Source organism: Thalassophryne amazonica, chromosome 4 (assembly GCF_902500255.1).
Source record: "Thalassophryne amazonica chromosome 4, fThaAma1.1, whole genome shotgun sequence".
Taxonomy (NCBI): domain Eukaryota; kingdom Metazoa; phylum Chordata; class Actinopteri; order Batrachoidiformes; family Batrachoididae; genus Thalassophryne; species Thalassophryne amazonica.
In genome coordinates this window covers 29,056,005-29,072,281 of record NC_047106.1, presented here as the reverse complement: position 1 = coordinate 29,072,281, position 16,277 = coordinate 29,056,005, and the positions used below count along the sequence as shown (strand labels likewise).

General features: G+C 42.9%; 1 long non-coding RNA gene across 1 annotated transcript; it reads right to left on the bottom strand.

Moving 5' to 3' along the window:
* Positions 1–639: 639 nt before the first annotated feature.
* On the bottom strand, positions 640–7,175 carry LOC117509127. Its single transcript, XR_004560256.1, has 2 exons — positions 7,133–7,175; positions 640–758 (listed from the first exon to the last, which is right to left on the bottom strand). It is a non-coding gene; the product is annotated as an uncharacterized LOC117509127 (long non-coding RNA).
* Positions 7,176–16,277: the final 9,102 nt, after the last annotated feature.

Genomic DNA, 16,277 nt, shown 5'->3' with positions numbered 1-16,277 from the left:
AGTGAGGAGCTCGGTCACTCGGGAGGAGCTCGGAGTCGAGCCGCTGCTCCTCCACGTCGAAAGGAGTCAGTTGAGGTGGCTCGGGCATCTTTTCCGGATGCCCCCTGGATGCCTCACTGGAGAGGTGTTCCGGGCACGTACCACTGGGAGGAGGCCCCGGGGAAGACCCAGGACACGCTGGAGGGACTACATCTCTCGGCTGGCTTGGGAACGCCTTTGGGTTCCCCTGGAGGAGCTGGAGGAGGTGTGTGTGGATCGGGAGGTCTGGGCGGCTTTGCTTGAGCTGCTGTCCCCGTGACCCGACTCCGGATCAAGCGGAAGAAAATGGATGGATGGATGCTATGCTGATGATACCCATGCCGATAAAATACTTACAAGATTGCCTTGCATCAGTGAAAAGCTGTATGTCTAGCAGTTCCCTACCTTTAAACTCTTATAAGACTGAAATGATGGTTCTTGGTAAAGTGACACATCATCAATTTGACCAGCTAATGCTTAGCCTACTTTGATCCTACATTGTCCTTTGACCTCCACATTAGAGATATTATGAGGGCTGCTTTCGTCTGCCTGAGAAATATAACAAAGACTCCTCCCATTCTGTCTATGGCTGATGCTGAGACCCTGATCCATGCCTTTGTCTTTTCTAGATTGGACTACTGCAATGTTCTATTTTCTGGTTTACCACAGTCCAGCATTAGGGGTGTCTAATTGGTTCAAAATGCTGCTGCCAGGCTTTTCACAGGAAGCAGAAACTTTGACTAACCCTAACCCTCACTGGCTTCTTGTCCCAGTGAGATCAGATTGTAAGGTTCTGCTACTGACCTATAAAATTGTTCACGGTCTGGTACCTCCCTACTTAGCTAACCTAATTAAACCCTACTTACCGGCCTCGGCTTTGCGTTCTCAGGGTACAGGACTACTTCATGCTACTAGGGTGAATAAAAAGTCTGTGGGTCACAGAACTTTCTCTTATCATGCCCCTATTCTGTGGAATGATCTCCATCAATAAAACAGTCAGATTCTGTTGAGATTTTCAAGTACAGACTCAAGACGAACTTATTTTCCCTTTCGTATGGCTAGCATACTGACATGTTATGGTACTATGCTTCGTACCCTTTTAAACAGAGCACGCTGTGGCCTCAACTTTATCTAAAGTCTGGATCTTTTACTGAAGCTTAAGGCTAGTCGTTGGCGATCACCTTAGTATTTCTTGTTTTTCTTTTTGCTTTATGTTGACAAATTATCCCTTAATTGTTGTCTTTCTGCCAACTGATTCTGTTGTTTTCTCTCTGTCTGAGGTCCAGAAGCGGGAGTGGGTGTCATCTTCTGTAATGGTCATTAAATAGATGGGATTTGTGGAGCCAGCCAGCCTCCCGTCCTGGACACCAGCATAGGCTCCCAAAATGTCTTGTATATTTGTATTGTCAATTGTGTCTGTAGCATGGCCCAAGCAGAAGGTCACCCATTTGAGTCTAGTCTGCTTGAAGTTTCTTCCTGAAATCATCACAGGGAGTTTTTCCTTACCACTGTTGCCAGTGTGCTTGCTCTAGGTAAGGTTAGACCTTACTTGTGTGAAGCACCTTGAGGCAGCTTTCTTGTGATTTGGCACTATATAAATGAAATAAATTGTATGTTTGTAATAGTGGGAGGAAACTCCACACAGACACATGGACATTGTGCAAACTCCACACAGAAATTTACTGGGCTTTGGTGGACCAGATCCAGGTCATTCTTGCTGTGAGATAACGTTTCGAACTGTCATCGTACTGGTGCATCCGGTTATATAAATGTGTTGATACGCTGAATAGAAATGATTCAATTTTGGCTGGATTCTTTCCTAGTTGGATCCTTTGACGTAAATGGATTGTCACATGCATGGAGCAGTGAGGAGTGAAGGCAGCACAACAGGGAACATAGTGTTACCTACGCTTTAACATGGCAATACGAGAAATGGGGCCATTGGATCGCTGTTGCTCCACTTGGCCTTGGTTTAGTGACAGCACGATCTGGATTCTATTGCGAGACGGTCACTTTACTTAAGATGTAAGGGCTGTGCTTTCACACTATGCCAGTTTCATTTATTTGACAACTGGCATTGGTTTGAACACAACAATAAAACACTGAATCCAACGGCAATCAGGTTAAATGTCTCATTACTGGATGTTTGATTAAGTGCCCCCGTCCCTCCCTTAGAAACAACAAGCAGAATGGCACATTCGGAAACTTAAAGTAGAGTAATTACTCCAGAAATGTGTTTGTTACAAGTTGACTTCGAGTCCTGATAGTCTGCCAGGCCTGACTGACACAGAGAGAAAGAAAGAAAGAAAGAAAGAAAGAAAGAAAGAAAGAAAGAAAGAAAGAAAGAAAGGCCAGGGATGTTTGTTGAACTGCATAAATGGAGAAGGTGCTCTTTCTTCAAAACTGAATGACTTTTTCAGAGCTTGATGTTAACTCCAGTCATATTTTGTCAGCTTTAAAATGGCACACTGTAGTTATCAACATGGTCTTGCATTTTATGATCCCAACCTTGGGCTGTCAAATTTAAAGCGATAATAATACACACACACACACACAGTAATCTTCAACCGTTTAGTCCAATGAAGGGTCGCGGGGAGCTGGTGCTAACCACTAAGCCACTGTGCTGCCCATGATAATAATGCGTTCACAAAAATGTCTTTTAATGTCACTACGTTTTTTGACATGTAATTGACACAAGCGACTTATACAGGCGGCACGGTGGCTTAGTGGTTAGCACTGGTGCCTCACAGCAAGAAGGTTTTGGGTTCACTTCCCACCCTTTCTGTGTGGAGTTTGCATGTTCTCCCTGTGTCTGTGTGGGTTTCCTCCAGGCACTCCAGTTTCCTCCCACAATCAAAAACGTGCTTATTTAGGGTCTGCTCCTTTCTCTGCCCCTGACCAAGAGTCTCTACATCTGGAGTTGGTCCCCGGGCGCCGGACTGTGGCTGCCCACTGCTCCTAGTGGTTATTGTGTCTAACCGTAATAAATTACTTTTTTTTTTTGTGTGCGTGTGTGTGTGTGTGTGTGTGTGTGTGTGTGTGTGTGTGTGTGTGTGTGTGTGTGTGTGTGTGTGTGTGTGTGTGTGTGTGTGTGTGTGTGTGTGTGTGTGTATACAATGACAATAAGGGCTCTATTCTATTCTGTGAATTTTGGCCCATGACATACTTTGGGACATCAGGAAGCCAGGCAGCAGACACAAAGCTCCTTGAGCAGAAATTCTCACTCAAACCATTTTTGATTGATCTGTATCGGATTAATTAAACCAGTGTCATCAAATAAATGTATGCACGTTCGCTTCGCTATAAGCCCTCTGTCTGCTCTTTTTAACCCTCTGGAGTCCAGGGTATAATTGGCCGTTTTTGACTACTTTTGGTTTTACCTTTTATAATTTGCCTTTAATTTACCATCCTCCAGATGAGGATGTAGAAAATGATAGAAAAAAGGGAACAGCAGGTCATGACAAACTGTTTTGAATCAGGCCTCTTTATGATGACATCCTCAGTGCCTGCCAGGCTTATTACCACCCGAGGAGGGAGCTGGCAGTGGATGAAAGGATGGTGGCGATGAAGGCAAAAACTGGAATGACTCAATATTTGAAGGACAAGCCAATAAAATGGGGCATGAAACTTTTTGTGTTGGGTGTTTCAAGTAATGGCTACACACTCAAGTTCACCATTTACACTGGCAAGACTGTGACCATAAGTGAGCACGGGCTGTCATACGATGTGTTCATGAACCTGATCCAGCCATTCTCACTTGGTACTGGGTACCACATTTACATGGACAATTTTTACATGCGTGTCTCTGCTGCGCTTCCGAGCGGAGATCTGAATCTGGAAACAGAAGCACGCGCTCCGACCCTCTGTTCAGATCTCCGTGCACATGTTGGTGGATCCAACTGCTTTGGTTGCTCCTCCACATCAAAAGAGGGATCATCTCTTTCAGCACCAGAATCCTCACTGTGTGTTTCAGACTCTGACGACGCGTTGCACGCTCTATCTTCCTCCAGTTGAAAAAAAATCATAAAACGTCACATTCATAAAACACCTCATTTTTACAAAAAAAAACCCCAAACAACAACAAAACACTAACCACACACGCTTTCCACCAGCAATAAAGAGAAAGTGACCACACAATCAGATCTGCATGGGGAGGGTGAGCTGTGATCAAACACATGTGGGGTTAGTGACTTCTGATTGGTGGAAAATTCATGAGCCAGCCAACCAATGAGGAAGAAGGAGTCATATTTCTTCCCACTGCTGTCACTGCTCCAGTAGAGAAGGAAGTGATCCTTTTGGCTGCGTATGTGTACATAAATGAGCAGCGAAAAATGACAATAATATTAATGAAAATGCATGGTGTAAAAATACACACAAGTCAAGTTATACCCGGCCTATTAACAAAATTTAAAAGGTGCCATAAAGGTTGAGTCTCCACATTCAGCACGCATTTAAAGCAGGCCTCAGAGTGCAGCAGATTGAGTGTTACATCCACTTAATTAGGTCATGTGACTTTTTATGCGCGGGCACGTCATTCGACTCCAGAGGATTAAACAGCAGGTGTTCTGCTCTGTTTTATAAGCAGCCACAGGCTGAGAGCTGCAACGGGCTCAGAGCTCTGTGGTGAATTTTTAAAATGCATATCAATTCAAATGCACATCAAGGCTATTTCTGGTGATATTACCATTATCCCAGCCAGTCGGGGAGTGATATGCACAAAAATAAACAAGGCTTTCCTCACTATGCTCTATTTAATGGGAGAACGGGTGGAAACTGTCACCACCTTCAGGTTTCTGGGCACCCACATCTCCACAGACCACTCCTGGACCTCCAACATCAGGGCTCTGGTTAAGAAGGCTCAGGACCAGCTACACTCCCTGCATGTCCACAGGAAGAACAACCTGGACATGAAGCTGCTGCTGCTGGCCTTCTATCACTCCTCAGTGGAGAGCGTACTGACATACTTTCTGGGTGTGTGGTATGCGGACTCCACAGCCAAAGACAGGAAGGTGGTGCAGAGGGTCATACTCAACCCGAAAACATCATTGGGTGCTCTCTGCCCAGTCTGGAAGCCATCGCTGGATCCTGCTGCCTGAGAACTAAGGCTATCACAGGAGACCCCACACACCCTACACACCCCTTGTTTGACCTGTTGCCCTCTGTGAGAAGCTACAGATTAACAAAGTCCCACACCAGCGGGATGACAAATGGCTTCATCCCCTGGGCTATACATACTGTAAACACCCATAGATACACGCACACTCACCCACAGACCTACTCCCATAAACGCCCCCCTCCCCTTCCCAACAACAAACAAACCAACATACCTCCTCCTGCCTTTAGCACCTTAACAGCAGTGTTCAAAATCACTGTCCTGAATGTGCCCCCAGTGTCCAGTAGTGGTTTTTGGTACAGGCGAACCGGGCAGCTGGTTTTTCATGACACGGCGGAGGGGGGCAGGCACCAGCACCAAAAATTAATCTGTGCCACAATGTAGGTATCATATCACTGTGTGAGGAACTGCCAAATTGGTTCACCCTGCATGGCTGCACATGCTCCTGCTTGCTGACATGCACAGAACAGAAGCAGTGTGTGAGAGGTTCAGTGCGCAGTTCTAAACCATCTGGAGCCAAAGCGAAACAGGCTCTCACGTCCACTTGCGCTCTGCTCCGCTTTGTCTCTGGATGGAGCATCCTGATCCGCACAGCAAGATCCTGCTGTCTGGCTCCACAGTGTCTCCTCTTGCAGGGCAAAGTCCACTTAGGACGCAGCACAGAACCATAACTCTGCGCTACATTTTTCTGCGGATCATCCAGTGCTGAAACAAAGGAAGGATAAGGCAGGCAGCTAGTTCATTAAATAAATGGCATTTGAAAGCAAACAGACAGGATGTAAGAACAGATTTGAATCTCGCCGAAGATGACAAACTGCCCACTCATGGAAAAAAGTTTTGTGAACCCTCACCACATTTGTGACATTGTCACAAATGAGAATGATTGATGCACTTTTCATTGAGATATGATGCAAAATGTCCATAAAATGGGCTTTTCAATATTCAATTCAAATGTCCACAAAATCCACAATCTGAATTAGATTCAGATAAAACTTTGTCAGGCGATAGTGAGTGACAGTCTGCACCTCATTTTCAAATATGAGAGTGATTGGGACATGTTTGATTAAGATATAGTGTACAATACACATTAAATGGGGCTTTGCAATGTTAAATTAATGGCCACGACATCTGTAATCTGGATCAGATTCGGATCAGTCAGTCAGTAAAAGATACCATCCTACCTACACAAGGCATTCAAATATGAAAGAAGTTTGAACTTTTTTGACAGAGTTATGAATTCTGAAAATTTGTTTAATGTTATTAAAGATAGGGATTTTTCCTATTTTCAAGATCTTTCCTGACTTTACCGTTTGACCTATGACCTTGAAATTTGATTCAGTTCTTGAGTTCAATGAGGAAAATTACTGTGCTTACTGTGTACTGTGTTTTGTACAGTAACACTACCTCTAACCTTAGTGACATGAAATCTGGGGTTCCTCAGGGGTCTGTCTTAGGCCCCCTGCTTTTTTCCCTTTATATAGCACCCCTTGGGCACATATTGCGGCATTTTGGGATTACCTTTCACTGCTATGCAGATGATACTCAGTTATATATGCCGATAACTGCTGGTAATCTCGTTCACATAAAATCCTTAGAAGATTGCCTTGCATCAGTGAGAAGTTGGATGTCTAGAAACTTCCTACTTTTAAACTCTGAAAAGACTGAAATGATGGTTCTTGGTCCAGTGAGACATCGGCATCAATTTGACCAGTTAACACTGACAAAGTGAGGAACCTTGGGGTAATTTTTGATCCTTCGTTGTCCTTTGGTCTCCATATTAGAAATATTACTAGGACTGCTTTCTTCCACCTGCGAAATATAGCGAAGATTCGTCCCATCCTGTCTATGGCTGATGCTGAGACCCTAATCCATGCGTTCATCTGTTCTAGATTGGACCACTACAATGTTCTATTTTCTGGTTTACTGCAGTCTAGCATTAGGGGTCTCCAATTGGTTCAGAATGCTGCAGCCAGACTTTTGACACGAGGCAGAAAGTTTGACCACATTACACCCATTTTGGCATCTCTTTACTGGCTTCCTGTCCCAGTGAGATCAGATTTTAAGGTTCTGCTACTAACCTATAAAATTATTCATGGACTGGCACCTCCCTACCTAGCTGACCTAATTAAACCTTACGTACCGTGTGTTGTATGTTGTCAGGGTGCAGGACTACTTTGTGTCCCTAAGGTGAATAAGAAGTCTGTGGGTCACAGAGCTTTCTCTTATCGTGCCCTTGTTCTGTGGAATGATCTCCCTGCGTCAATAAAACAATCAGATTCTGTGGAGACTTTCAAGTCCAGACTTAAGACGCACTTATTTTCCCTTTCATATGGCTAGCATACTGGTGCAGTTTTGTTTTACGCTTTTTACTCCTTTAATTCATGTTATTAGTAACTGAAGTGGGCCACGGCCTCAACTTCACCTAAATTCTGGGTCTTTTAGTGAAGCTTAGGGCTAGTGGCCGGTGATCCCCTTAGTATTTCTTCTGTTTTTCTTGTTGATTAATGCTGGCAAATTATACAGTATTTTTTGTCTTTCTGATGCCTGATTCTGTTTTTTCTCTGTTTAAGGTGCAGCTCCATCCAGAGATGGGACTTGTGTTTGTGTTGGCGATCCTCCTGTCCTGTGCACCAACAGCAATTCTTGTATATTCGTCTGTGAATTGTTCTGTGAATTATTTCTGTAATTATAATCATTATTATAATGATTATAATTATGTTTGTAGCATGGCCCAAGCAGAGAGTCACCCTTTGAGTCTGGTCTGCTTGAGGTTTCTTCCTCAGAGGGAGGTTTTCCTTACCACTGTTGCTCTGGGGGTTGGTAAGGTTAGACCTTACCTGTGTGAAGTGCCTTGAGGCAACTCTGTTGTGATTTGGCGCTATATAAAGGAAATAAATTGAAATTGAAATTAAATTGAGGAAAATAAGTATCTGAACACCCTGCGGTTTTGCAAGTTCTCCCACTTAGAAATCATGGAGGGGTCTGAAATTTTCATCTTAGGTGCATGTCCACTGTGAGAGACATAATCTAAAAAAAAAAAAAAAAAAAAAAAAAAAAAAAAAAAAAAATCCATAAATCACAATGTATGTTTTTTTTTAAATAATTTATTTGTATGTTACTGCTGCAAATAAGTATTTGATCCCCTAACAACCAGTAAGAATTCTGGCTCACACAGACCTGTTAATTTTTCTTTAAGAAGCCCTCTTATTCTGCACTCTTTACCTGTATTAATTGCACCTGTTTGAACTTGTTACCTGTATAAAAGACACCTGTTCACACACTCAATCAATCACACTCCAACCTGTCCGCCATAGCCAAGACCAAAGAGCTGTCTAAGGACACCAGGGACTGTAGACCTGCACAAGGCTGGGATGGACTACAGGACAACAGGAAAGCAGCTTGGTAGAAGACAACAACTGTTATGATTATTTATTAGAAAGTGGAAGAAACACAAGATGACTGTCAGTCTCCCTCGGTCTGGGATTCCATGCAAGATCTCACTTTGTGGAGTAAGGATGATTCTGAGAAAGCTCAGAACTACACAGGAGGACCTGGTCAATGACCTGAAGAGAGTCACAAAGATTACATTAGTAACACATGATGCTGTCATGGCTTAAAATCCTGCAGGGCACCAAGGTCCCCCTGCTCAAGCCAGCACATGTCCAGGCCCATTTGAAGTTCACCAGTGGCCATCTGGATGATCCAGAGGAGGCATGGGAGAAGGTCATGTGGTCAGATGAGACCAGAATAGAGCTTTTTGGAATCAACTCCACTTACCATGTTTAGAGGATGAGAACAATCCCAAGAAAACCATCCCAACCATGAATCATGGGGGTGGAAACATCATACTCTGGGGGTGCTCTTCTGCAAAGGGGACAGGACAACTGCACCATATTGAAGGGAGGATGGATGGGGTCATGTATTGTGACATTTTGGCAAACAACCTCCTTCCCTCAGTAAGAGCACTGAAGATGGGTCATGGCTGGGTCTTTCAGCATAACAATGAACCCAAACACACAGCCAGGGCAACTAAGGAGGGGTTCCGTAAGAAGCATTTCAAGGTCCTGGAGTGGCCTGGCCAGTCTCCAGACCTGAACGCAATAGAAAATCTTTTGAGGGAGCTGAAACTCCAAACCTGACAGATCTAGAGAAGATCTGTATGGAGGGTTGGACCAAAATCCCTGCTGCAGTGTGTGCAAACCTGGTGAAAAACTACAGGAAATGTTTGACATCTGTAATTGCAAACAAAGGCTACTGTACCAAATATTAACATTGATTTTCACAGGTGTTCAAATACTTATTTGCAGCAGTAACATACAAAGAAATTATTAAAAAAATCATACATTGTGATTTCCGGGTTTTTTTTTTTTTAAGATTGTTTCTCTCACAGTGGACATGCACCTAAGATGAAAATTTCAGACCCCTCCATGATTTCTAAGTGGGAGAACTTGCAAAATCGCAGGGTGTTCAAATACTTATTTTCCTCACTGTATGAAAAATTGCTGTCTCCAGGCTGTTCACAAAACAAACAGGGGTGATAACATAACCTCCGCCAACTGAATTTGCCGCAGGTGGTCTCCAATTTAGCTGTCGAAAAGGCATTGTATCAAATTGCTTGGTGATACCCAAGCAGAAACCATTCACAAGAATCAGCAGGCTTTTGGTGATGATGCCATGACCATAATGCAAATACAAAATTGATATAACTACTTCAAAATGGGCCCACATCAGTGGAGAGCAAAGCATGTTCCAGGAGACCATCCACAAGCCAAAATGATCAAGTCGTTGACAGAATACAGATTTTGGTCATGGATAACCATCATGTTAACATCCAAAAAAGTGCTGACCAGATGGGGATTCGCACAGGTTTGCTACACTCCATTTTGACCGCAGATTTCAGGATGCGGAGAGTGTCACCAAAATTTATCCCTAAGCTGCTGTTGGCAGAGGAGAAGCAACTACATCTTTAAGTCTTGCATGACATACTGGAATGCGCAAACAGTAACCCCAACTTTCTGAACACAGTCATCACTGGTGATGAGACATGGGTTTATGGATATGACCCAGAAACCAAATTTCAGTCAATGCAATGGAAACATCGAACATCACCAAAGCCAAAGAAAGCATCACAGGTGCACAGCAATGTCAAAGTCATCTGACCATTTTTCTTTGAGTCTTGTGGAGTGATGCATCGTGAGTATTATCAGGAGGTCCTGTGTGCCACAAGTGACTGGATCTGTGGGCGGAGAAAAGTTGTCTGCTCCATCATGACAATGCAGCTGCCCATTCTGCTCAGCTGATTTAGGCTTTCCTGTGATTCATCAGGCTCCCTACTCTCCTCACATGGTTCTCTCTGATTTTTAGCTGTTCCCCAAGACACAAAATGACACTAAAAGTGACCCGAATTGAGTCACGAGAAGGCATCATGCGGAACAGGACAGCCCAACTGGACATCATTCTAAAAGAAGACTTCAAGAAATGTTTCCATCAATGGCAGAACCGCTAGGAGGAGATTAAGTTCAGACCCCTTGTATTTTCACAACCAGAGTTCTGAAACATTCTGAATGCACCCCGTAGGTGGCACACATGTGTAAGGACACGTTGGTGTGTGAGTGTGTGCGGGGGGACACGCATATCACACACCTAGATTCAAGAGAACAATTATTTAAGATTATGAAATAGAAGAACTCAGCGTTTCCTAATAAGTGCTCTTGCAATTTGTCCACTGTTGAATTGTTGTCGTCTTCCTCCTTATTTGCCTCTGTGGTTTTCCTCAGGGCACAGGCAAGAAACATCATATATCACACCACATGACCACACTGCCCTTCTGTAATAACTTACGAATAGATTCACTTTTCCAGCTAAATTTTTTTTATTTGGCAGTGTGTGCCACACCGAGGATCTCTGTGGGACTGGATTTGAGCAGTTGTTTTAATTTATGCCTGTAATCATCAAAATCCACTGTGACCAAAACTGAACTCCTTCTGAATTACTCAAGGAAAGATTAATGAGCACAGGGAGTGCGGACCTCAATAAATGTGTCAGCTCATAACAAACGCATAAAAGATGACAAAATGAAGCATGCACGGAGTGTATGAAGCGGGCACGACAGTTAAAAAGGCTGCATATTGATCTTATGGTTTTATCTTTCCTGCTTGTATTTCAGTGTTTCTTTTCCTCTGGTTTGCTCTTTTGCTTCTGCACCATTTCTCAGCTGCAACAATTCACTGATCAATCATCCTCATCTCCATATGTTGGATTATTTTCCATCCAAACACACAGAGAAGCTGTGATCTGTGGAGCCCGGACCAGGAATGAGGTCTCCTTGCCCACAGTTTGTTGGTTTTCACAATGATGTCTCCTCTGACTCCAAACACACATCCTCAGGCAACATTATGTTTGTATTCACGAACCCAGTCCAAGTGCCTGTCAACTTCAAACTGTCATATCATCCCCTCACTTGTTCACTCTTTTGATCTGTGTGTCTCTCTCAACCTCACCACTGCACTGTCACTTTGGTTCAACTCTTACTCAAAATTCACTCTGCTGCTTTCATCTCTTTTTCTTGTTCTGAAACCCCAGCCTCCACTGGTGAAAAATGATGACGTCACTGTTAAATCTCACAGGTCTTAAAATGGTCAGTTGAGGCCGGCTTCAAAAGGAAGTAACTCTCCATAAACCCCCATGTTAAAATGTCCAACTTTACAGCAGAAACGTACATGTTTACAGTATGGTACAAATTAGTTTCTCCATTCATGACATCCCACCCTGACAAATGGTTGGTAAATTATAAAAAAAAATTGGGCTCCATATGTTTCCAATTATCAATAAATAATGTTTATGTTTGGTGTTACAGTGAAGGGTAAATATGCCTGAAGGTGGTCAAAAGATGTAGGTCATAACATCTTAGAGGTGGTGATTTGTCCATGTTTTAATGTGATTTTTGTTGAACCTGTCAACGTTTGTGGCCTATCCTTGTGGTATGCTGGGGTCTGCCATGTCCTCAGCTGCATGGTAAAGTGTTAAACGTGTCAACGTCAGGGTGTCTGATGTGGAGTTGGAAGTATTGCTGGAGCATGTAAGTGTTGTAAAGAAGTAGAAACTAACATGTGACAGTTGTTGCGGTGGGTGCATGGGAATCGTGTGTGTGTGTGTGTGATTTCCAGCTGCCCACTGCCATATTTTGGTACCGTATTTTGTGCCATATTTTCTCTTACTATCTTTGGTGTATTTGATTTTACCGTGTTTGTTTCCTCAAATTCCTTTCTCTTTTTTTCTTTCTTTCTTTATTTTTTTTACCAATTATTGATTAAATAAAATTAATGTGGTGCATGAACCCCATTAATTGTGTCCTGAGTGGCAACAAACTCCCTACTACATAAATAAATAAGATTATGCCAACCAGTCTAGCTCGTCACGTGCAGCTGTCGAAGTTTGATCTTTTCAGTCTGTAAAAGTGAGAGTGACATAGAAGTCAGACTTCAAAAAGATGCAGCCCCTGAAGTGAGACACAGCTTAGGGCCCAACATAGCAGAGGCTGCTAACTGCTGTGGACTCAGCCATGTAGTATGATCTTTATGAATGCTGAATGAAAGATTTCATTTGTACATTAGCTCCATTAGTATGAGTCAGCTACAGGGTGGGCCAATAAAATGTTACCACTTTTTTAAGTCGTACAATTAAAAACTGTCATCAATTATTGAACTGTTCGGAAAACAAGAGACAAAGTCGGAAACCTTTGGTATCAAATGTTAATTTGATGCTACTGTTACAAGTCTGTAAATAAAATTTTTGAATAAGTTCTCATTTCAAAAACGTGTGTACGATCAAAAAGTGGTAACATTTATTGGCCCACCCTGTATGTCACTTAAAGCAGTGTTGGACTTGCATTTGTCACTAAACAGCTGCTGAAGTAATCTGCGGCCCATTTACTGTTATGACGACAACCAGTAACCCACTAACTAACAAGCTGTCACCATGCGGGACAAAACGAGCTAAATATTAAAGGAATCCCTTTTCCACATTTCTGTACAGTGTGCATTCAGTTTAGATTTATCTATTGTTTGTTTTTTGTTACTGAAGCAATATGTCAGTGAAGGAATATATCCTAAATGTGCTTAAATATGTATTAGCCATTTGTGCTTTTTTCCCCCTTCAGAATCATCCTATTATGCTGAGCTAAGAATATGTTGTTACATTTATGCGTGTGTTCTAATATTTGGAAGTGATCATTTATATATTAATAGAGCCTGTTGTTGTTGAAGGATATATTACTCATATGCACATAGTGATCAACATTTATCAATGCTTATTAAACATGTTACTATTGGCCCTAATGTCCTTGACATTATAAATAGCAGTCTGCTGTCTGGTGTTGTTCCTCTGTTTTGTAAAGAGGCAGTTATTGAGCCCCTTCTGAAAAAACCTAGCCTTGATTCTGCGAATGTCTGTAATTTTGGGCCAATTTCCAAACTGCCTTTTTTGGCTAAAATCTTAGAGAAATGTGTTTTTATACAGCTGCAGTTTTTCCTAGAAGCACATGGCATTTTTGATATTTTTCAGTCAGGTTATAAAGCCCTTCATAATACAGAGTCGGCACTTTTAAAGGTTTTTAATGATTTGTTATTAGTGACTGATTCTGGTGATTCTGACATTTTAGTCCTTCTAGACTTGTCAGCTGCGTTTGACACAGTCGACCACACAACTCTTTTAAATCATTTGGAAAACTGTGTGGGGATTAGGGGGACCACCCTGGAGTGGTTCAGGTCTTATCTCAGTGGGAGGAGCTGCTCTGTCAAATTGGGAGATCTCACCTCTTCCTCTGCATCTCTAAATTATGGAGTACCGCAGGGGTCAATCCTAGCGCCTGTTCTTTTTGCCCTCTACCTCCTCCCACTGAGTCAAATCTTTAAAAATCATGGCTTACAGTATCATTTTTATGCAGATGACTGCTAGATTTATCTGCCACTCAAAAAATTTGCTTCTGCCCCTTTGGCGCCTCTTTTGAATTGTTTGAGTGACGTCAAGGCTTGGTTGGCCCACAACTTTTTAAGTCTAAATGAGGATAAAACAGAGGTCATTTTATTTGGAAATATTGACCCCCTCTTGGACTTGAGCCCTCTTAAACAGCATGTGAAACAGTCTGTCACCAACCTCGGTGTCATTATTGACAAAGATTTTAAATTTGACAAGCAGGTAAACACCGTTGTCAAATCTGGATTTTATCATTTGCGTCTTTTATCTAAAGTTAAACCTTTTTTATCTTTTAATGCCTTCGAACAAGTCATGCACGCTTTTGTCTCCTCTCGTTTAGACTACTGTAATGCACTTTTTATCGGCATTAGCCAAAATGCACTTTCTCGCTTACAGTTGGTCCAAAATTCTGCTGCGCGTCTTTTAACTGGTAGCAGAAAGCGAGAGCACATCACTCCAGTTTTGGCATGTCTGCACTGGCTTCCAGTTCGTTTTAGAGTTGACTTTAAGATTTTATTGTTTGTTTTTAAAGCTTTGAATGGACTGGCCCTGACATACATTTCGGACCTCATCCAAATTTATCAGCCTCCCCGTGCTTTGCGGTCCGAGGGCCAGCTCCAGCTTGTGGTGCCTGTGACGAGACTTAAAACTAGGGGAGACAGGGCTTTTTCTGTGGTGGGCCCTCAGCTGTGGAATGATTTGCCCCTTAACATTCGAACAGCCCCCACTGTAGAGTGTTTTAAGTCTCGTCTAAAGACCCATTTTCATGCTTTGGCTTTTAACACCGCGTGAGTGTGTGGTCCTTTGTGTGTGTGTGTGTGTGTGTGTTTGTACAGCACTTTGGAAACTATGTTTGTGAAATGTGCTATATAAATAAAGGGTATGGTATGTAATGAATAGCTAAGGTTAATTATGCGATATCTATATGTTCAAATACTTTTGAAATATATGTTTAAATGCTTTTGAACTGTGTAGTGTGTGTGCCAAATTAAAGGCATTTTATGTTTAGGATCATATTTGCTTTTGCTTAGTTTCTTAACAGGCTGTTTTAAAGATGCATTGAGAAACAGCCTCATGCTGCAAACAGCATATGGAACAGGATTGTTATGTTTCGGACGCGGTCGGAGCACCGACCCAGCGTTTGAAAGGACCCAGCATAAAATAAGCAGAGCACGGTTCAAAAGGTAACAGAATTTAATAAACATAACAGTGGGTGAAGTGCTAAACAACTAAAAAGTCCGCGGTCTGGTGAGGTGGAAACACGGCGTGCTCTCAACAGCGCAAACGGTCCGGAGCCACAGCAGTTCGGACCCAGGGACCCCGCCGACACCCCCCAGGTGGCCGCGACAAACCAAGTCTGTGAAGAAAGAAAACATGAGGTGAGTCCAACTCCACACAGAGAGACACAACTCAAAGGTGCACGCAATCAGCAAACACTTCCTGGCTTAAATCTATACATCAGCTTCTCACCCTGCAGGCACGGAACAACTCAGTTCAAATCTCCACTGCAGCAGAAGCTGATTAGACAATTAGCATAACGTGACAGCTCAATAACACAAGGTGTGAGGGACACCAAATCCACTGTCATTACTTCATAAAAGTCACCAAAAACCAAATTACCTCAGGACGTGTGCTGAAGAGCGTGAGACCTCACCCAATCCTCCTTCACAGACTGTGGCGTCAAACCTGGAGCGGTCTCTGTGTCCGTGATGGTGAGACTGTTCTCCTGACGTCGATCTCACACGTCTGCTCACAAGGTCGAGTCTCTGGCAATCACACACTGTGCATTCAAGGTTTAAATGCAGCAATCTCTGATCAAGACAAAATACACCACAGCTGTGAGTCCTGATGACCTGCATGTGAAAACAAGCCTCAGGTGTTCGGGGTGAGGTCCTAATGCTCAGCCACTCAGTCCTGAATGCATACCACCTGGTGGGAGAAACAGAAAACAAAAACCAAGCCAGCCAAACACCCCAGCCCACAACAAGGATGTCAGTACTGACCACAGTCAGATAAGGACACTAAACTTGATACATGGGTATGATTAGACTTGTTTGTCAGAATATTGTGCAACTTTGAGATGTGCAAATACTTCTGTGGAATAACCGCAGTGATGAGACTTGCTGACAGTCCTTCAGTTAGCAGTTTTCTGGCCCAAAACAATTTCCTATCA